This window comes from Coptis chinensis, chromosome 3 (genome assembly GCF_015680905.1).
Source record: "Coptis chinensis isolate HL-2020 chromosome 3, ASM1568090v1, whole genome shotgun sequence".
NCBI classification, from domain to species: domain Eukaryota; kingdom Viridiplantae; phylum Streptophyta; class Magnoliopsida; order Ranunculales; family Ranunculaceae; genus Coptis; species Coptis chinensis.
In genome coordinates, this window is record NC_141458.1 from 108,082,685 (window position 1) to 108,088,982 (window position 6,298).

Consider the following 6,298-nt stretch of genomic DNA (forward strand, 5'->3'; position numbering starts at 1 on the left):
TTTCAGTTCTAAAATTCTTGGTGATGCTCATAATGTAGTTTGTTCTTGGGTTTTCAGTGCTTTAGCCCGTTCTATTTTTGGAATACCTTTTTTTTTCGAGAATAACCATTTCCCTTTTTTTTGGATTACCAATTTACCATTCTCAACTCGAGTCTCATGTGCGTTGTAGATATATATATAAGTGCACTTGATATGACAAAGAATAACAACACTTTTCATGTGAACAAGTCAAGTATATAATGAGGACGGAACAGTGGATGTAAAATCAAATTTTACTGAAATATCATTTTGAAAACTCTTAAGAGATTTGCCGTCTTGTGTCAAATTCTTTACTTTTAGTTTGGAAATATTAGTAAGTTCACAAAGGAAGGATTTGAACAATGTTTAATTGGCAAATGAGTGAGATATCAGAGGAAATTGAAAAAATTCATCCAGTTGAAGTAGTCATGTCCCTCTCCATTTCTGAGATCCCAACAACACGGCTATTAAGAATGTTTTTGGTACTAGCTATGGCGACCTTCTATTTTGTGTTGGGTGGATTTCAATTTTTTTTTTTCCATTTTGTGTTGGGCAGACTTGGGTTCAATTTGGAGGGTGCAATTGTGTTGGGCACTACCAATACTATAATACAATCCCAAGTCCAAAACCGATTTCTTTACAAAACTGGAAAAACAAGTTAAATTGGAAAAACCACATCTTCTTCTCTTTCAACTAGACCAAAAACAACTTTTCTTTTATAACAGTTCTCTTTCAACTAGACCAAAAACAACTTTTCTTTTCTAACAGGGATAACTGGAAAATATGTATTTTGGGGTCAATAGTAATTTTGTAATAAATTTTTTTTGGGTGGTGGTTACTTTTTTTTATTTTGTTTGTAACTCCCTCTAAATATCATTTCTAATCTTAATGAGATTTGTATTGGTTAAACTCGTTAAGAGGAAAAAGAGTCTGATTTTTACTAACTTCAATTTATTGAACCAACTACTAACATAAAACATGACCATTGATACACAATTATACATAAGTAGAAGATGAGATTTTTATCGGACTGGAAATCTTAATACAAAGTGTCTCAAAAACTGTAACACCAAAAACAAATTTACAAAACTTCTTATTTAAAAGGTGCAACTAAAATGTGCTCCACAATCAAATTTACAAACGCCTCCTTATAATGTTGAAAAAAAATATATTTCATGTGTCAATAATCAAATCAAATTGCAACTCTGAAAAGAAAAATAAAGGACTACAGTCTACAGGTGTCTATTGCTTCCTATACCTTCAGAAATCTTACGTGAAAAAGTTGCAAAGGAACTTGGATCGCCGAAACTGAATGTGGCCAACATCAAATTTGTTCCACTAACGAGAACTGACATAAATTCTCTATAACCGCCAGCGCGTGTGTAAGACAAAGATAGGTTGTGGAAAGGACTGGGCTTCAGTGCCCCTGTGTGCTGTCTTTACCCATGAGCAGGACTAAACGAATTCATAGTTGTCGGAAAGAAACTACAATTATTTTGGGCCGAGGTCAGATTCATTGTCCTCAAATTGTTTCCATAACAGCTTCAAGGTACAAAGAATAATGTATCTCTTGCCCAAAATGCAAGGTAGCTGCCTAATTTGTATGCAACTTTCATTGCTTTAATAGTATATAACATAGAAAATATAGAAAGAGGGAATTCATTCAATTCAAATAGAGTAAGTGCAAATGCCGAAAGAAAAATGTTAATAATGCCTAAATGTACAAATGTGAATTTCTACATTGGCTTTTTAAGAGAGCAATTGAGAGCCAGAATTAGTATAAAAGAAAAAGCATCAGATACCAAGCAGCACTAACACCCAATAATGGTTGGCATGAGTACTACTATCACTCACACCTTTCTGCTTGTTTTGGCAGTGCTCCTTTACTTTTGTTGTTTACAAACTTACGCATTATCTCTTTTTCCTCCATCCCGAGTGATACATATATCTATTTACAATGATATATACCCGGGTACACTATTGAGAGCTTACATCGCATCTAAGGACGACAAAATTGGTTGGGTCGAACTCGAATATAAACAAGTTTTCGGTTTTACTTTCACACCTCACAATATATTGAAACACACGCTTTACTGGTGCAATATGGAGTGGAAGGACGGAAAAGGTCGTTGGCTAGCACAGAGTTTCCACATATTCGACGCTCATCAAATGTTGTCGTCCAATGAAACGAGCGGATGTGATGATTGTAAATGGGATACTCGTAGTGATGGAATATACCATGGCTGGCCATTCCCTAGTGGTGAAATGAATTACAAGCGTATTTATGAATGGAAAGATAGAGGTCGTGCTAATAAGTAATAACTCGACTATATATTGATCAATCGTCAATGTACTGCTGAAATATTAAAGCTCAAGTGATGATGATAAGCTTGTTATCAAATAAAAGTTTGGTGGTTATTGATGTTTTATGATCCATTTTTTTTCAAGTGAAATGAGTATTGCATAGGGTCAGTGTTTCTTTTTCGTTCTTCTCAATTATTCTTGTAATTTGGTGATTTGAATCAAGTTTTTCTTCATTAATTTTCGTTTCTTTTTATTTTTTCCCTCAAAATATAAGCAAGTCCAAAATGTCCAATAGCTTCATCCACGGACAGAAAGTGATTTTAGTATTCACAAGTTACTCAAAATCAATGGACTTTGCATAGTAAATCACAAAAACCAAATTGATTTCTTCAATTTTAAAATAACTTCTAAGCTGGGGATTCTGAATTCTATCTTATAGGACTGTACAAATAAATTTCTTAGCTCAGCCGTAGCCTGTATGGAACCCCGGGCATATATGGAATTAGGCCTTGATTTTGGCAAGATGATCTGCAACATGCTACAAGAATCAGCTAACTTTGGAATTTCTAACCTCTCCAAAAGAGCCTCAAAATTGAATAATATGCTCATGTCGTTCCTATTCGTTTGTTTCTTGTTAAAATACAATGATATAAACTCCTGCACTAAAACTCTTAAAATTTCTTACTTGATAGGTGATACGTTCATTTATGCTATATTTGGTTACAACCTTTATTTTTTTTTATCTTTTTTACTTTTTTTCATTGACATGGAAAAGCTACAATTATCTCCCTGATTTTCTGTAATCATTGATTTGAATGTGCCCCAAATTCCGTAAACTACATTCTTCACCTGTTGGGAATGGGCCATTGTGCCATTGTATCGAGCAGAAGGCAGTGGATTCAGAGGGAAACCACATAAAATATGTAAGTGGCTTCTGTAGAGAAAAAGGGAGGAAAAAAGGGTGTTTGTGTTTTTCTTAATTACCCAAAATTTGGGTCGAGAGAAAGAAAAATAGTACTGGACTTTTCTCACTAAAAGTTTGTCAGGGACGCGCTCGCTCTATTAAGCCTGGCTCAAGGCACTCTCGTGCTACACCGTTTTCACTCAGACTTCGATCTTTTTTGGAAACAGTATACACATAAGTTTTTTTTTTTTCTAAAAACATGACCTAACCAAAACCAGAAAAAAAAAAGAAAAAAAAGAGAGATTGTAAGAGAATTCTTAGTGAGTTGAGTGTTCATTTTTTGTGAGTGAATTGAAAACTCTTGTAATCTGTTACTCTGGACATCTAGTAAAGTTTGGAATTCGTCAGTAGACGTAGGCACATTGCCGAACCACGTTATATCCGTGTCTTGTGGTTTGTTTTCTTTTGTATTAGTCTCTTTATTTTATATGTTAGTTAATTGATATTGAGAAATGTTGGGATAGTACTTGGAGGGTGTTGAAGTCTTGTCTAGAGAGAAAGATCAATCCTTGTGTAGGGTTGATTGATTTGGAGTGGATAACGTTGTTTCCGCAGTTTAGTTATTCACAACAATTGGTATCAGAGCAAGGTATACGACTTAGGATTTTGAGTTTTGGTGAAGAGTCATAGTGCTCAAAAATTTCTGTAGACAAAGTGTTCGATAAAATTCCTGAGTGAAGTTTTTTTTGGGTTATTGTGTGTGACTTGAAAAATGTCTCCCAAGATGTTAAATGCTAGGTTTGAAGTAGAGAAATTTAATGAGAAGAATAACTTTGGGATTTGGCAAGTCCAAGTAAAAGACATCCTCATCCAACAAGATTTGCACAAGGCTTTAAAGGGGATTAAATCAAAGGCGGCTGTTTGGACTAGAAATTCTCAAACACAGTTAGGGTTGTGAAGAGTGGATTGATTGACCAAAAGAAATGAGACTGAACCTTAGAAGGTCGCTTCCCGGTCAGCATCTCCAACCGAAACAGGGATCAAGTCTCGCCAGCTTTTGCTTTGCGTGGTTCAAAGTGAGAGCAGACTCTTATAAGAAAGATCCGGATTCCAAGATCCGAATCCCACTCTAACCCCCAAATCTCTGAAGATTTTGGTTTATCTTCTTTTTCCTTCTTCCGTCCCCGATTGACCGTGATCGCGCTATTTTCTTTTCTTAAACCATGCGGATGCACTTGTAAATATTTGGATCCGACCAAGTCCTAATCATGTTGGGTTGAATCCGAATGTTGGGCTAGAGTCCGAAAAGGTGATGAGCCGGATCCGAGTCTGGAAAAGAGTCCGGAAACACATCGAAGGTGGGGCCCAAACATCACCTGTGCCAGATGCACCTGTAAATATTTGGATCTGGGCCAAGTCTGGAATCATGTTGGGTTGAATCCAGAATGTTAGGCCAGAGTCCGGAAAGGTGATGGGCGGATCCGAAGTCCGAACACACCGGTGGGGCCCAAACATCGCCCCCCTTTGTCATATGGATGAAAGCCATGTGGCAAAGAATGAGAAAAAACAAAAACACTTTTGTAAAAAAATAAAACCCAATCCAGGAGTAGACATTGTTTGACTAAAGGGCACAAAAACACCGCTTGTAAAAAAATAAAACCCAACATCCGTTTAAGTGCTTTGCTAGCACTTAAGTTCTTGTCCGAAACAAAACTTATGCTTGCGAAAGTGTTTGCACTTTCGGTTGCTTAAGCGTTTTGCTAACACTTACAATTTTTGTCCTGAACAAACTTATGATCGCGAAAGTGCCTTTCACTTGTTTAAGTCTTGCGTTTGCTAACACGCATACAATTATTTGTCCTAAACAAACTAATGATGCGAAAGTGTAATGCCTTTCGGTACGCTTGCGCGGCGTTTGCTAACACTTACAATTATTTGTCCCAAACAAACTTATGATCGCGAAAAATGCACTTTCGGACTTTAAATTTTGGCGTTTGCTACCACTTACAATTTAGATCCTAAACAAAATTGTTACGCAAGTGTCCGCACTTGGTGGCTAAATCGGGTCGACACGCAGCGTAAACTTTGTTAAGAAAACAAAATGTTAAAGGTTTCATGTAGAGGATTGCACTTGCTAGATGATGTAAAATGTATTATGTAAAAATAAAGCATAGTAGCATATGGAGAAATTTGATTATTAATGAAAATCAAAGTAGAGTTAACTAAATACTAGTGGTAAAATTCTACTTAAGCCTTGTTGCATTCCGCGGCTTTGGAAGAAAATCTCCGGAAAGAGTTTTCGATTACATAATAACCGTTATGCCTGTTTTTCTCCACAATAAAAGGACCTTCCCAAGCTTCGACGAAACTTTGCCCCCGATGGGTCATCCAATTTTCTCCTACCCAATCTCCTCGGGAATGTTCACCGACGAACGTTCTTGTAATAACTTTTTGACACTTTGTTGATACTTTTCCTAATGCCGAGTGCCTCTTCTCTCGCTTCATCAATGAATCGTTTCGAAGACAAAAATTCTTCATTATCATCGAAATGACATTTTCGGTTCGGACCGGTGGGAGCCATGAGTTCAGTTAAGCAAAACTACTTACATCCCATATGCTAGAGAAAGAGTCATTCCCAGTAGAAGTTTTAGGCGTCTTTGCGGTATGCCCACAAAACAGTAGTAATTCTTCATGCCCCATTTTCCTTTTCGCTTCTTTAAGCCCTTTTCAAATTGGCTAGGAGAGACTTTTTAGTTGCTTCAAATGTCCATTCGCCCGTGATGGTAAGGAGCCGAAAAATTATGTTGAATTTTGAAGGTGTCACGAAATGAACGAATTTCATCGAATCAAACCGCTTTCCATTATCGATACAATTATTGCCGGTATTCCATATCGACATATGATATCTCTCCAAATGAACTATTTGACTTTGGAGGATGGAGTCTGCACGAGTGGAATCGCCTCAACCCACTTTGTGAAATAATCGCTGGGGCGTAAGAAGGAATCGAAATTTCCCAGGTGCTTTGGGCAAAGGTCCAACAATATCTAGACCCCATTTAGCAAATGGCCAAG